The sequence below is a fragment of the Pseudonaja textilis genome, chromosome Z (genome assembly GCF_049901715.1).
Source record: "Pseudonaja textilis isolate UNSWEBS1 chromosome Z, rPseTex1.2, whole genome shotgun sequence".
NCBI classification, from domain to species: Eukaryota; Metazoa; Chordata; class Lepidosauria; order Squamata; family Elapidae; genus Pseudonaja; species Pseudonaja textilis.
The window spans coordinates 107,462,966-107,479,557 of NC_142008.1; positions in this window are offsets into that span (position 1 = coordinate 107,462,966).

Here is a 16,592-nt window from a genome sequence, read left to right on the forward strand (position 1 = left end):
GCATGAAACCAAAGATGAAAATCTCCTAGAATGCATGTGGGTCAATATAAAAGAAAAAAGAATGACATGGCCATAGGTGTATATTATAGGCCACCCAATCAAGCAGAAAATATATTTGCCAGCCAACTAACAAACATATGCAGGAAACACACAACAATAGTAATGGGAGACTTCAATTATCCTGATATCAATTGGAAAACTAATTCTGCATCAAGTGAGAAATCAAATAAGTTCCTAACCAACCTAGCTGACAACTTTGTTGTCCAAAAGGTAGATGGCGAAAGTAGAGGGACAGCCATACTGGACTTAATTCTTACAAACAGAGAAGAAGTGATAGAGGAAGTTGAAACTGCAGGAACCTTGGGTGAGAGTGACCATGTCATACTAGAATTCAACATAACACAAACACAAGCAACAGAATATAATGACACCAGAGTTTTGGACTTTAAAAGAGCTGATTTCAATAAACTCAGAGAGAACTTGGGAAAGATTCCATGGATGAAAATCCTAAAGGGGAAAACAAATCAAGAATCTTGGGAAACTCTAAAAGTATGATCATAGAAGCCCAGACCAGCACAATACCACTGAGAAAGTAAAACAAGAAATCCAAGAAGAAACCAGCATGGCTGCACAAAGATCTCTCTGGCAAATTGAAAGAAAAAAAGGACAAGTACAAAAAATAGAAAGAAGGACATACAACTAAGGCAGAATATCAGCAGATAGCCAGAATCTGCAAAGATGCAGTCAGGATAGAAAAGGCTCAGAACAAACAAAGAATTGCAACAAAAGTCAAAGATAATAAAAAAAGTTTCTTCCAACATATAAATAACAAGAAAAAAAATCAAGGAGACTGTCGGCCCACTAAAGAGAGAAGATGGCAAGGAAGTACCAGGCAACAGAGAGAAAGCAGAACTGCTTAACTCATTCTTTGCATCCATCTTTACGCAAAAAGAAACCCACTAAAAACATAACTGTAAAAGACAGACCAGAAATAAAAGTTAAAATAAGCAAAAAAATTGTAAGAAAACATCTGTCTGATCTTGATGAAAATAAATCACCGTGGCCTGATGGATTACATCCCAGAGTTTTAAAGGAGCTGGCAGAGGTCATCTCAGAACCACTATATCATATCTTTCAAAAATCTTGGAGCACCGGGGAACTACCAGAGGACTGGAAAAGAGCTGGTTTGGTTCCCGTCTTCAAAAAAGGGGAAAAAAAAAACAGACCAAGGAAACTATAGACCAATCAGCCTAATATCAATACCCGGGAAGATACTGGAAAAGATAATAAAAAAACAGATATACCAACATCTAGAAACAAGTAAAGTAATAACTAGCAGTGACTAAATTAGTAGACCAGCAAAATACTGTGGACATAATATATTTAGATTTCAGCAAGGCATTCGACAAAGTAGACCACAACCTACTTCTTACTAAGCTAGAAAAAAGTGGAATAAATAGCACCATCACTAGATGGACTTGCAACTGGCTGACAAACTGTACTCAACGAGTAGTCCTTAATGGGTCATTGAGGGAAGTAAGCAGTGGGGTGCCACAAGGTTCTGTCTTAGGCCCAGTACTCTTCAATATCTTCATTAACGACTTAGATGAGGGAATAGAAGGGGAACTTACCAAATTTGCAGGTGATACAAAGCTAGCAGGAATAGCTAACACCCAAGAAGATAGGCTCAAGATCCAGATGGATCTTGACAGACTAGAACACTGGGCCATATCTAACAAAATGAAATTCAATGTAGAGAAAAGTAAAGTCCTACACTTAGGCAAGAAAAACCAAAAGTACACATATAGACTGGGTGAAAGCAGGCTCAATAGCAGTAACTGTGAGAGGGATCTTGGAGTCTGAGTGGACAACCAGCTAAATATGAGCCAGCAGTGTGCAGCAGCAACCAAAAAATCTAATGCAATCCTAAATTGTATTAACAGAGGGATACAATCAAGATCAAGGGAAGTACTAATACCTCTCTATAAAGCCTTAGTAAGACCACACCTAGAGTACTGTATCCAGTTTTGTTCACCACATTACAAAAAAGATGTTGAGACTCTAGAAAAAGTACAGAGAAGAGCAACCAGGATGATTAGGGGACTGGAGGCTAAAACATACAATGAGCAGTTTCAGGAACTGGGCTTGGCTAGTCTAGTAAAGAGAAGGACCAGGGGGAGACATGATAGCGGTCTTCCAATATTTGAGGAGCTGTCACAGGGAGGAAGGGGTCAAGCTATTTTCTAAAGCGCCTGTAGGCCAGACAAGGAATAATGGATAGAAATTGAAGCAGGAGAGATTTAACCTGAAATAAGGAGAAACTTTCTGACAGTGAGAACAATCAACCAATGGAACAGCTTGCCCTCGGAAGTTGTGGGAGCACCATCACTTGAGACTTTCAAGAATAGATTGGACTGCCATCTGCCAGAAATGGTGTAGGGTCTCCCGTCTGGGTGGGGGGTTGGACTAGATGACCTACAAGGTCCCTTCCAACTCTGATTATCTGTTAAATCTGAGCAATTCTTATTATAGCTGAAGGCTAATCCTACCTTTGTTCAGACCTTGCTACAGGGAATTTGCTTATGAATAGAGCTAGTTATCTCTGTATCTCTTAAGGGTTGATATCTGCTGAGGGCTATTAACGAAGATGGGGCTGCTTTCCAAGAGCATGTTTCTCCAGGGAAATATAATATTTTGCCTTTTTAATATTCCTCAAAATATTTCGTTCTTCAAGGAGATGGGTGGGTACTCACTTTCTATAATACTAACAGGTGGGAAGGGAAGGTAACACTGGGTAAGAGACAGGTTGTTCCTATGTACAACAGGAGAGGCAAATGTACGAGTTCTTTTGGGCTGCCACAGCTGCCAGCCCATGTTCCAGGGGGTGGGGTGGGGGCGTGCATAGTTTAGGCTTACAGCATTTATGGCTATATGAATAAAATGGGTTTAAATTTACTTGACCTAGCTTGGTGTCCCACTGTTTTCTTGCCTACCTCATTTCTTTGATGTAGAAGTGCTCTACTTTCATAGTATCCCTGGGTTGTTCAACAAGTAATCAGAACAAAATTAACTGTAATTACTAGAACTATGTAATTTTAAATAAAATAAAATTAAATATAGGCATAATATTATTCCAAAGCATTTAATGTTTTGCCTTTCCCCTTTCTATTAAATAGAAATAGCAGTTCAGTGAGAATTTTGGAAAGTCCTCTGGAATCACACCCAAAGTTTAGGAGAAGGGCTTTCATTTGTGCATTTTTACTTCAATAAATACTGGATCTTTCACATGACAAATTTAATTGGGCTATAGTAAGTTATTACAGGAATGTCAGAATTTTCTCAGATAAAAACTACTGGAAGTTTAATACTTTACCATACATTGAGGAAACTCCAGTGTCACCTGGAGTTCTGATAAAGAAGTCTGGAGATACAACTAAATGGACACCAGGGTAGCCAGTATGTAGAAGAATATTTATCTGTTTTTATCTAGTTTAATTTAGATAATCTAAATATATCCAGCTAATATAATTTAGGTTATAGATAATTAAACCTACAATCCAAATTTATCTAGCTTAATTTAGATTAGATTCTGCCTATTACTCCATTCTATCTACCTATCACCTCCTGCACTGTGGAAAGCAGATACTTTTGAATGTGAATACCTGTCTGTTTATTTATTCAATTTTTATCCCATCTTTATTATTCTTATAAATAACTCAAGGCAATGAACATACATTATACTCTTTCCTCCTCCCATTTTTCCCCAACCAGTTTTTCATGCCTAAAGTGGACCTAGAACTCACAATCTCCTGATTTCTAGCCTGGCGCTAGATCAAACTGACTCTCTAGTTAGATTACCTACTTTTCACTATGCATGACATGAAAACCAGATTGAATGATTGAACAGGCAGATTTTTTTTTTTAATTTCTGGGCATGCATTTTGGGAAGCAACTGGAATGGCGATTGTGATAAAAAGATTGTGGATGTATTAATATCTATATTGTCAGGCCTGGAACAGGTCTCCTCCCTATATATAATGCATAGATAAAACCTTACTCAACCGTTCTCAAGAGCCTGCTATACTGAACCTTGAAGGATTAAATTAAAAATACAAAATAATAAAAACACAGATCATTTTTTTCGGCTAATGTACTCACGTTTGATATAGTTATTTAGAAAAGAACTTAAGAACTCAGAACTTAAACTATCTATTTATTACAACTACTAGAACTATGCTGTCAAAAAAGAGATAATCATTGAATTGTAGCAAAGAGTTCCCTTTAACATTTAGTAAACATCCACATTTTTATAATACAGACCACATTGTCTTATTATTGATGCTATAGTAATGAGAGAGGGGAAAAATACATCACTTGGTTTAGGATACATATATCTTTTAATCCATATAAGGTCACTGGAAAGAGATTAATATTAGGGAAGCAAGACTAAAACTGTATTTCAAGACTCTGAAAACTATTCAAATGCCTGGAAGCATTTGATTGAAACATCTTTTGTGGCAGTAGCTGAGCATTTTGCCAGTAGTAGAAGACATAGGACAAGAATAAAAGAGAGTTGTAATAATCTAGTAAACTGAGAAGCAGGTCTATCTGAAATTTCCTTCGTGGTACAGAACTTAATACACACAATCTGTTTTAGTATAAACAGTGAAAAGAAGCTCAGAATAAAAGACATTAGATTGCTTGTATGTGAAACAAAGCCTTTTAACCATAACCTGGGAGCTCCAGACAATAATATTTATTTTGGTTTTCTAAGCATGTTGTAAAGGCCTATTTTTTTTTAAAAAAAAAGCAAATTTAGGTTTTTGTGGTCTTGCTGTAATAATTACAATAACTGTCTATTTCTGATTCTCAATAATGTATGTTTCCTGCAAAGAAATAAGCTACAACTTTCCTTCCTTCTTTCCTTCCTTCCTTCCTTCCTATCACTAGGTCCCTGTTTGGGGATGAGTAGGGAGGAGCATGGTATCCTCAAATGTTGGCATACCAAATTGATTGTTTATAACTCCATTAACTGATTCTTGTTAATTTTATTAGATTAACATCACAAATTGTTCAGAATATACAGAAATGGTGCATCAAATAACACTAATATTAATACTAATGCATCATGTAAAACATAAACATCATATAATAAAATATTTATATAACAAATTTATAAGAATTTACTTTGGTTATATAAAGACAATAAATGGACAAACAATAAATATTTAAAATAAATTATTACAAAATTATAAAAGTCATTAACAATGAAAAAAACGACTAACAAATTTAAAACATAAGAATCCCATTGAAAGAACAGAAGAACCACCACAATGGAGCCAACTAAGAATATCTCTGGTTCTGCAGGATTCAGGCCTTTTTCTATAATAAGGTCTTGAGGAATTTCCAGCATGATTGCAGGGCTGGGGCTAACCTGATTTTGGAGAGGGGAAAATAATTGATAGGGCAGAGACCATGGCAGTTAATTCCTGTCTCATGGGACCCACAAATACAGGTCCCTGGAAGAAATTACTGTCTACATGGCTTCCCTGTGAGATCTAATGGGATGGGCGTTGTAATTACGAGGCAGTCGAGTTGTTTGAGCATGAACAACTGAATCATGATGATCTTTATTGGAGTCTAGTCTTGCATTTATACACATTTTATCCATCACTAGTTAACTTTGGTTACTGCTTATCTTTTGTTACTGTTTTGCACAGTAATCCATACAATTAATTATCTCTAGTTAAAGTCTAACATATGTTTACTTCCTCTCTCTAATCCTCCTTTAGATTAGTGACTTTGTTTGCCTGAGTTGTATTTGCTTGGAAACATTCTTTATTTGAGGTTTGCCATCCGAGATTGGAACATTCCTGCAATTACAACTCTACATATCCTCGTTTTTTATTTTAAATGGAGAATTCAAAGATTTATAAATGTATCGCAATTGTAGAGGATTAAGGGGAAGCGGGATGAAACAATGTGAATTAATTTGGAATACATTGAATAAAACAACAGGTTGCAATTAGTACAATAATCAAATCCTCTAATGCTGATCGATAAGGATAAATGTTTCTAGGCAGAGTATCTGGCAAATTAATCCATTCATGAATGTTGACCGCCTGTGGGGACGCATTAGAATAAAGACATCCCATGGGTAAGGATTTAGTGGGAAGCTAATAGCTAAGCAAAGTCCCATTGTTAAGGATGTTATCCTGTCCACATATCAATGCTTAAACTTATTCAGTATTTCTTGAAGGCATGTTCTTTGAAGATCAGTTAATACAACTAGATCTCCTGGTGATTGTGCTCCCTTCAAAGACTAAAATAAGGGCTAACAAAATTATAGTCAAATGATTGTTTAATATTGATATCAGGCTATATAATTGTTGATTGATAATATGAGCTATTATGTAATATAATTACAATGGAGACTATGAAATGGATGCACAAAAAAAGTGGTAAACCAACCGACACACTGTCTGTAAACTCATGAAGGAAAGGATGATGTTTTTATGTTTTATGTGTTTTTGTTTGTTGTCAAAATTAATAAAACTGTTTTCAAAAAAAAAAAAAGACTGAAATAAGGGCAACATATCACCAGTTGTAATGTAGAAGAATGGGGATGCCCAATTAATAATGCCAAGTAATTTTTGCCATTGTACTAATGTATATGATTGCTGTACTTGTAATTCAGGAAGAATTGGAATGGAGGAATTGTGCAACATTCTATGTCCTAAGTAGGTATAAGGTTCTACCTTTTGAATTTTGTCTGAGGCTATATACAATCCCTGTTGTGCCACAATATCCGTTAACTCTTTTAATAACTTAAATTCATCAAAATCCGGGCCTGCTATCAATATATCATCCATATAATGATAGACTAAATAGGAAGGAAATTTATTCCGAAAGGGTTGAAGGGCATTATCCACAAAATATTGACAAAGTGTAGGGGAATTAAACATTCCCTGAGTCAACACTCGCCAATGATATCATTTTGTGGGCATGCTATTATTAAAAACTGGAACAGTAAATGCAAATTTTTCTTTGTCTTGAGGCTGCAAAGGTATAGTAAAAAAGCAGTCTTTAAGATCAATTACTAATAATTTATAAAAATTAGGAATTAAGTTAGGATTTGGTAGACCACATTGTAAAGGACCCATGGGTTGGGTACATTTATTAATTTCTCTTAAATCATGAAGGAAACGGCATTTCCCATTTTTCTTTTTTTATAACAAAAACAGGATTATTCCAAGAACTAGTAGAAGGTTCTATATGACCAACAGCCAATTGTTCTTGAACCAATTGTTGTAAAGCAGCAAGTTTTTCCCTTGATAATGGCCATTGTTCCACCCAAACCATCATAGAACAGAGCCATTTAAGAGGAAGAGCCATCATCAAGAATCAAATGGGCATTAAGAAGAGAAAGGATATCATGGCCCCAGATATTAGTATGAATATCTAGAATGTCTGGTTGTAGGAAAAAGGACTTACCAACAGATGTTGTAACATTAATTTCTTGAACACTCTGCCAAGCAGCTGTAGAACCTCCTATTCCCCACAATGAAAAACTGTCATTTTGGCCACTATACTGGCCACTGTAAAGAGGAGATGACAGTAACATCGGCTCCAGTATCCAATAACCTTGAAATGGTTGTTTATTAAGGAAGAGCATTAACAAAGGATGAGAGGAGTTCAGCTGATGAAGTAAGCCTACAGATAAAGAAGTTGATCCAAATCCTGCATCCCCACGATTACCTATACCAGGAGATGGATTTTCATATGGAAGAAGAAGCAATTGAGCAACAGAAGAATTACAAGAAAGAACTTGAGGAAGATTCACCCAAATCTGAATCATGAGGATACCAGTGTAATCTGAATCTATTACCCCAGGCACAACAAAATAGCCCTTTTTGTGTGCAGAAGAATGAGGCAAAATTAAGCCAACTAATCCCGAAGGAAGAGGACCTTTAAATTGAGATGGAACTATTTTAACTTCCATGGGAAATTTAAATTCAGTTTCCTCTTGAGTGATTAAATCGATCCCAGCGCTACCGACTGTGGCTGGGGAGGAGTGAGAGAGACTGCTGGAGGAGTCAGAGTGATGGGAAAGGCACGCTTTGGATTCTGGGTGGGTGCCACACTCATTGGCATGTTTCCCGACTGAAACTGACATTGATTGGCCCAATGAAATCTCTTTTTGCAAATAGGGCACTTCTTAGAAGGGTGATTCTGAGGCATAGAAGGTGTAGAACGACAGTCCTTCTGAAAGTGGCCAGGCTTCTTATACTTAAAACAGTTATCAATTGGTTGCTGTCCTTTCTGAATAGCAGATGCTAACATATGCATTTTATAAGTTTGTGATCCAATATCCTGGCAGACTCACAGCATATCTGCCAGAGTGTAATGAGCAGTAGCCTTTAATGGCTATAAAGCTCTTTTACAATCTGCATTAGCATTTTCAATAGCTAACTGGTGAAGAAGTTCACCAGCAGCTTCCTGATGATCAAACTGCTGTCTAATTGCTTTGGACAGATGCTGAACAAAGTCGGCATAAGGCTCATTGGCATTCTGTCAAATGTTTGAAAAATTTGCTCTAGGTTCTCCAGCTTGGGGTACCTTAAGAAAAGCACGAAAGGCACATTCAGAAACAATAGTTAACGTAGCTGGAGGAAGAACAACTTGAGTAGGAATTGTACCAAATGGTCCAGAACCAAATAGCAGCTCAACTGTATATGTTCCTCCCCCTCCTAAAGCAGCAGCTTGAGCATGTCTCATATATTCACTCTCCCAAACCACATATTGCATGGATGTTAAAATGACGCGAAATATTTGCTTCCAATCTTCAGGGATCATTGTATAACCATTTTTTATTCCTTCTACAAGTCCTCTTGTAAAATTACCACTAATTGCATAGTCTGTAACTGCCTTTTTGAACTGTCGTAAGATCTGATAAGGCAGACCCTCCCATTCTGCTACTTGCAGTCCAAGCTGTGGCCCCTGACCAGGACGATATGGTACTGGACAAACAGACAGTAATTCTGCAAGTTCTGTTCCTGAGACAGAGGCATCCCTTTTACAAGTCTCTACCATTTTCTGAACAATAGAGTGAGGAGGCTTTTGTCCTGTATCCGCAGGAGCTGAGGGAATTGAAGACATATATTCAGGTAAAGAAGGGGGACAAATGACAGCATTAGTATAATGTGAAGGTGGAGGTGTTAAAAGAAAAAGTTCATTGTGACCAAATTTTTCAATTGCATACCTACATAAATGCCACACATGCAAAACTTCTACTTTTGCTCGAGGTTCAGTATGCAATGTTTTCCCAAAACGTTCCCAATCAGTTAATTTTAAAGACCCCTTTTCTGGGTACCTTAGGCACTGAACTGCAATCTCCTGGACCAGCCTTAAGAGATTTCTCTGTGGTACCTCAGTATTATTTTTCTTCAACAAATAGCCCAATTCATCTACATGCTTCCTTTGTACCTCAGAAAGTGAAGACCCCATACTTACAGAAACCAAAAGGTTGAAGAAACCACAAAGGGTTGAAGGTGCATCAAATCCTTGCTGGACGAAGTAAGAGGGAACCTGTTCATGCACCACTTGTTGTAATTATGAGGCAGTCAAGTTGTTTGATCATGAACAACTGAATCATGATGATCTTTATTGGAGTCTAGTCTTGCATTTATACACATTTTTAGTTATCCTCCATCACTGGTTAACTTTGGTTACTGCTTAACTTTTGTTACTGTTTAGCACAGTAATCCATACAATTAATTATCTCTAGTTAAAGTCTAACATATGTTTACTTCCTCTCTCTAATCCTCCTTTAGATTAGTGACTTTGTTTGCCTGAGTTGTATTTGCTTGGAAACATTCTTTATCTAAGGTTTGCCATCCGAGATTGGAACATTCCTGCAATTATAACTCTACAGATGGGCAAATGTAATTGGGGAGAGGCTGTCCTTTAGCTAATGCATGCCATTAAAGTCTTTAAAGTTTAAAATCCACAGTTTGAATTGGATCCAGAAGCAAAATAGCAGTCAATGCAGTTCCACAGAGCAGAAATGCAATATGTGCTCTTCTGAGAAATATATAGTTGTCCACATCACAGCATTCTGAACCACTTGAATTTTCAGAAGTTTCAGAAGTTTCTACAGCCCCATGTAGAGCCCATTAGAAGAGTCCAATTTGGAGGTACCTACAGCATGAATAAGTAGTGCAAAAAGAAGATCCTGAAATTATATGGGACAAATACTAAAGAATGCCACAATAACAGATATTCACAAATCATTATGACTGTTCATTGGTTATAACTTAAAATGCAATGTCAGAATTTTATCACATGAAAGAAGAGGAATAAGAAAACTTTTCAAGAGGCAGAAAAAAAAGGAAGCACATGGTAAAAAAAACCCTGCAAACATAGGAATTATATAGAGAAGTAGGGTCTGCCAGAAATCTAAAATTTAAAATTCATAGGATAGGAAGACTATAGGCTAACAAGAAAAAGTTGATGGGAACACTGAAGTCTCTCTGGGTTCATCCTTATATCTTGCTAACCAGGGCAAGTAGATGCTGTGTTCATTTTATCTTACCTTCAGTTGATCCTGAGCTATCACAGAGGAAATTCAAAAATGTATTTGTCTGTTCAAGTTAAATTTCCTAACTGTTCCAGTTTTCCCTTTTCTCCTGACACTAAGCTTTGATGTGCAAACTATTTTTTATAATATCTCCCTTAGTGCTTATCAGTTTTTCTCAACTTTGGCAGCTCTAAATCATGTGGACTTCAACTCCCAGAATTCCTCATCCAGCATTGGATTATGTGGTCAGGGACTAGGATATGCCCAATTTATATTGCCCATTTTAGTTGCTGCAGGCATACCCCCTTCTCCCTTGACCATTTCCCTCCATGACCATTTTAGCATAGACAACTGGAGAAACCAAATAACTGGTTCTTGTAATGCTTGTAATGTCCATGAAATGTCTGATAGGCATTACATAGAATCCTTATGTACATGGAGCTGGTGTGTATTCTGAAAGTGCACCCACCTGGAGTTTTCCCAAACTGTTAGTTGGAGAGCATATCAATTTAATAAACAAAGTAAAATAAAAATCTGTTTTTAAATACCTATTTAGCAATCATTTAAAGGAACATTAGATTTCTCTTTTTAAAAAAAAGAGGTTTGGATTGGAGGATTGGATTTAGTTAAGAATTGTTTAGTTCCGTCTTGTGTTACATACAGTGTAACATTCAGTATGTTATATACAGATTTTCTATTGCTTTGGCCAGCAAAAAGTTTCACATGGTAGTGTTTTTATGAAGGATGTGTGTGTCATTTTGCTTGCTTCAATATGTTGCCAGTTGTGGCCACTCATTGTCATTTTCTTGCAGTTTGGGATAACTTGGAACTTGGTAGAATGAACAAAGCAGTGCATTTTCCCCTTTGTAGCCCAAGTGACAAATGATAGGTACAGCCAAAGATCATGAGCCAAGGCCACTTATTTCCAGAATAGCCATTTCTTGGCAATCTTTACTCATCATCCTTTTCTGTTTAGGCCCATACTTTTTCCTGCATTATATGCAGCAAATATTCGCCTTGTAACTTATAAGTTGGGCTACTTTTCACACACACACACACACACACACACACACACACACACACACACACACACACACTCATGCACACACACCTCTCTGTGTGTATACATACATATACATACGTGTATGTATGTATGTATGTATGTATGTATGTATGTATGTCAGTCAGTCATCTGGGCAGCTTTGACATGGATTTAATGTATTTCCAAAAGAGTGTAGGTCATGCGCTTAAACAGATCTAGCTCAGAGGAATAGTAGATCAAGGTGCAGAAATTGCCCAGAGGAGGAACCAGCAGCATGGAGAAAGTCTGCACCTGTTCATATGAGGACATTATGTACATATGTATGATGATCTATTACTCAGACAACTTGAAGGGTTCACTCAAAATGGTCCACTATATTTTTAAAATTAGTTTCTCCCCCCCCTGCTATCAGATATCACGAGGCTGAAGGAGAAATGCAGAAATGCAGAAATTGCTGTACTTGACTTCTCCCATATTAAAACTAAGGGTGATGTCATCATCGAGGCAGAATAGGGCCTGATCACTGGGCCAATGCAGTTTAAAATATATGTCCAAGTCAAGAACTGGAAGAATCAAAGTTAATATAACTTTGAGAAACATCCATAAGAAAATGTGTTCTTGTTTAGTATTCATTATAGTACAGTATACATGTTTACTGTGTGTTTATATGTAGACATAATACAAAAGAAACAGAAGCTGGCTAACACCAGAAAAAAACTTTTGAGGTCTTTGATATCTAAAGAAATCCATAGTACCCTGAGAGGAAAATTTCTCTGCTTTATCAGTATTGTCAAGGAACATTACTGATTAAACAATACACTCATAAAATTAAGTTGCACTAAAATCTGATGTTTGTCTAGCTGGTCAGAACAGCTAAGTATGCAATGCAGAACTGATTACACTGGCCTGCATTGTGTTGGCAGGTATGTGTGTGCATAAACTGAACTATGCTTTACCTTTGTACATAATTATGTGCACAATAACACTCCTGTATCTCTTCTGACAGCAGCTGTCACATTTACTTATTGCTTTCATTAAACAGCAAAGCAAGAGAGGGAACAGCTGTGGCCAGGGGATTTGAAAATTGGTCTCTAGGCTACTAATGAACTTCTTGTCAAAGTTCAATCTAAACTTAGTTTGTAAGTCTGACTCAAGACATAATTGAGTACCTGGTTGTATTGGCCTCTCAATTATAACTAATTGCAGGATCTTGGCTTGGAATATGCTATTGGGAGAAGCCGCTTTGGGAGTTGGCACTAAATAGTAAGAGTAACATTCAGGAAAACAAGGTCACAACAAAGGCCATTTACACAGTTAGAGAGTTCTGAATTGCTGTTTCAATACATGACAATAAAAATATATATAATTAGCATTTTTTGATTTAGCATTTTCTCTTTTGATTTTATTAGGCCTCTGATAGAATGAGGGCACTGGATATTTTGGGCTTTTTAAATGCAAATCATGTTCTAAAGCAATAGGAATTATTTGATATTAATAAGCAAGATTCATAAAACCTAATTACATGTAACAGTTTTCCCTTTCCACAATAATTTAATGATTTTCCCCATCCCACCTTCTCTCTGTTCATGCAGGGATGGCTCTGTTATGGAAAATACACACTGTATTATACAGCCATGAATAAAAAGTCACTTTATCTGTTTTCTCTGACAACTCTCTACATGCTTATAGATAAAAGTAATTTTCATTACTTTTAAGAGTCATATTAACTGTCTAAAATATTGATTGAAAGAAGTTGTTAACTAGCATGTGATAGTGGCTTTTTTGTGCCATGCTGGCCAATTCAAAACACTGTTAAAGGTCTTTTATGTAATACAAAGGACAGTACTAATGGTCTCTGAACATCTGGCTGATTGTGTTTGGAAGATCCTTTCTCTCTTCTAATTTTGGAAAAGGAAATACATAGAGAAATAATTTGTTGTGACAGAAATGTATCAAAATCAATGCCTAGCATGTATAATAAATAGATCTTTGACTGTAACAAATAAAATACATGCTTTTTATTCCATGTAAAACAAAAGAAGCACATCCTATCTCAAGAATCTATATATATCATACAATTAAATTATTTTTAGATATGCCACACTTTAAATTTCTGAAGACTGAGAAAGCAAATAAGATTCTTATGGCTTACCATAAGATTTTTTTTGATAATCGTCTGGTTTGGCTTATTTATAGTAGTAGTTGACTAAGTAGACCAAGAGAGTTGTGAGTGTGTCCTTTCATGATGAAATGGTGTCACCATCTTTAAAGGAAATAGTAATTCTTTTACTTCTTTTTAGATCCAGAGCATTTGGACAGCAATTGCCTAACGGCAAATCCCTATATTTTAGGTAAAGAACTTGAGAAGGCCTATAGGAGAAAATTATGAATGCCCTTGGCAGAGACTGATCATCTCAATCTAGTTCATTTTGAGTTTTGCCCTGGATGTGGGAGAGAATTAATTATGACTGAACTGATAAACTACTTCCTTGAGAGGTAGAAAGGAGGGAGTGTGACTCTTTCTAGGCTGCTTGATTTCTCAAGAGTTTTTGGTATCTCTCAATCATGGTATTGTCCTAGACTCAGGTTGGAATTTAGAAGGAAATGTTAGAAGGATGCTAGCTAAGGAATATAGATTTATAAACTTTGGTAACCTCTAGCTTATGATAATAATAATTCACACACCTCTTTTGATAAGAAATTTATTAGCATAAACATACAATGTATGAAGAAGGAGGCTGAAAAAACAATCCAAAGAAACATGTGTTAAGGAACCAATTATTTATTTTAGGGTGTTAACTTTATTAATATAACTGTATAAAATTTATATTTGTGCATTGTTTGGGATATTGGCTCCTTTAGTTGCTAAGACTCTTTTGCTGGAGTACTCCAATAAAAGAAGCTGAAAATGCCAATACTTGTGTCTGGTGGTTTTATTGGCTTTGGTACCAGGCTAGGGCTCATTTTGGGAATAAGACCCTCTCTAGAAATGTGAAGATCTATATTAGACTGGTTCTGCTCCTACTTGTAGATACTGGGTCAATGTGTCTCTAGTCCTGGAAATGTAAGGCTTGTCAAGTGGCAGGAATGTTTAAAGGCTTGCACATGAATGCAAAGAAACACTATAACTATTCAAGGATCTGATGGACTAGAGGGAGATGATGGGGCAGAATTCTTCGAACAGATTTCCACAAATCAAAAAAAAAAAAGAATGAACTTAAATTACAAGGAAACAATTTATGAATGGACATCAGGAAAAAAAATTCTAATTGTGAGAGCTCCTTAATGATGGAATAGATTTCCACAGGATATAGTGGACTTATCTGTTTGAAGAGAGGTGGATGTCAGGGATGCCATCTGTCAGGACCATCTGTCAGGGATGACTTAGTATAGTTTTCTTGCACTACAACAGGGGTGTCAAATTCAATTTCATTGAGGGCCGCATCAGGTTTGTGTTTGACCTTGGTGGGGAGGGTTATGTGTAGCCAGGGTGGGCATGGCCACCTCAATATCACTCGTGCTGTAGGTACCTGTGGTGGCCTAAGCACTCTGCAAAGAAAACAGGCTCCTAAGCTCCTTTTCCAGCTGCAATGGCCTCCTGCAATCCTCTGCCAGTGAAAACAAAGCTTGGGAGGCAGCACGCAGCCCTCCTGAGTTCCATTTCAATGGCAGAGGCCCCATAGGTAGGGCCTTCGCTGTTTTCAGGGCAGACCCATGGGCCAGATCTAAGCACCCCACAGGCTGGATCCAGCCTGCAGGCCTTGAGTTTGACACCCCTGCACTAGTTGATCTTCCAATCTCTACTGTACAGTATATGCTTCCAATCTGCTAATACTCTGCATCCCATAATATCTAAATCAGGAAAAGCTGTATGTGTTCTCTGAAAACAGTGATGGAGCAGATGATGGTCAACTAATTTCAATTAAATCTTGAAAAGTCAGAGACATTATGGGTGGTGGTTCCAGATAATGGAACTGTGAAGTTTTCCCATAGTTATTGGAGTTTCACTTCCAGAAAAAGAACAATGCTTCTATAATCATAATTATCATTGAAGATCCAATAATCTCATTGGCCAGGAGCATTTAACAGATAACAGATAATCAGAGTTGGAAAGGACCTTATAGGTCATCTAGTCCAACCTCCCACCCAAGCGGGAGACCCTACACCATTTCTGACAGATGGCAGTCCAATCTATTCTTGAAAGTCTCAAGTGATGGGCGCTCCCACAACTTCCAAGGGCAAGCTGTTCCATTGGTTGATTGTTCTCACTGTCAGAAAGTTTCTCCTTATTTCCAGGTTGAATCTCTCCTTGTTAAGTTTCCATCCATTATTCCTTGTCTAGCCTATAGATGCTTTAGAAAATAGCTTGACCACTTCCTCTCGGTGGCAACCCCTCAAATATTGGAAGACTGCTATCATGTCTCCCCTGGTCCTTCTCTTCACTAGACTAGCCAAGCCCAATTCCTGTAACTGTTCTTCATATGTTTTAGTCTCCAGTCGCCTAATCATCCTGGTTGCTCTTCTCTTTACTTTTTCTAGAGTCTCAACATCTTTTTTATAATGTGGTGACCAAAACTGTATGCAACTAGGTGTGGTCTTACTAGGGCTTTATAGAATAGTATTAGTACCTCACTTGATCTCAATTGTATCCGTCTGTAAATGCAATTTAGGATTGTATTAGCTTTTTTGGCTGCTACTGCACACTGCTGGCTCATATTTAGTTGGTTGTCCACTAAGACTCCAAGATCCCTCTCACATTTACTGCTATTAGCCTGGTTTTGTACTACTTGGCTTACAACCACATCTCGGATCAAAATTTCTGTTGCTAAGCAAGGTGGTTGTTATGTGAAGCATTGTTGCAATTGTTGTAAATACATACCAGTTGTCAAGCATCCAATTTTTGATCATGTGACTGTGTGGGATATGGTGAAGATATTAACAATGATTGGTGTGGCTCAATCATAAGTCACT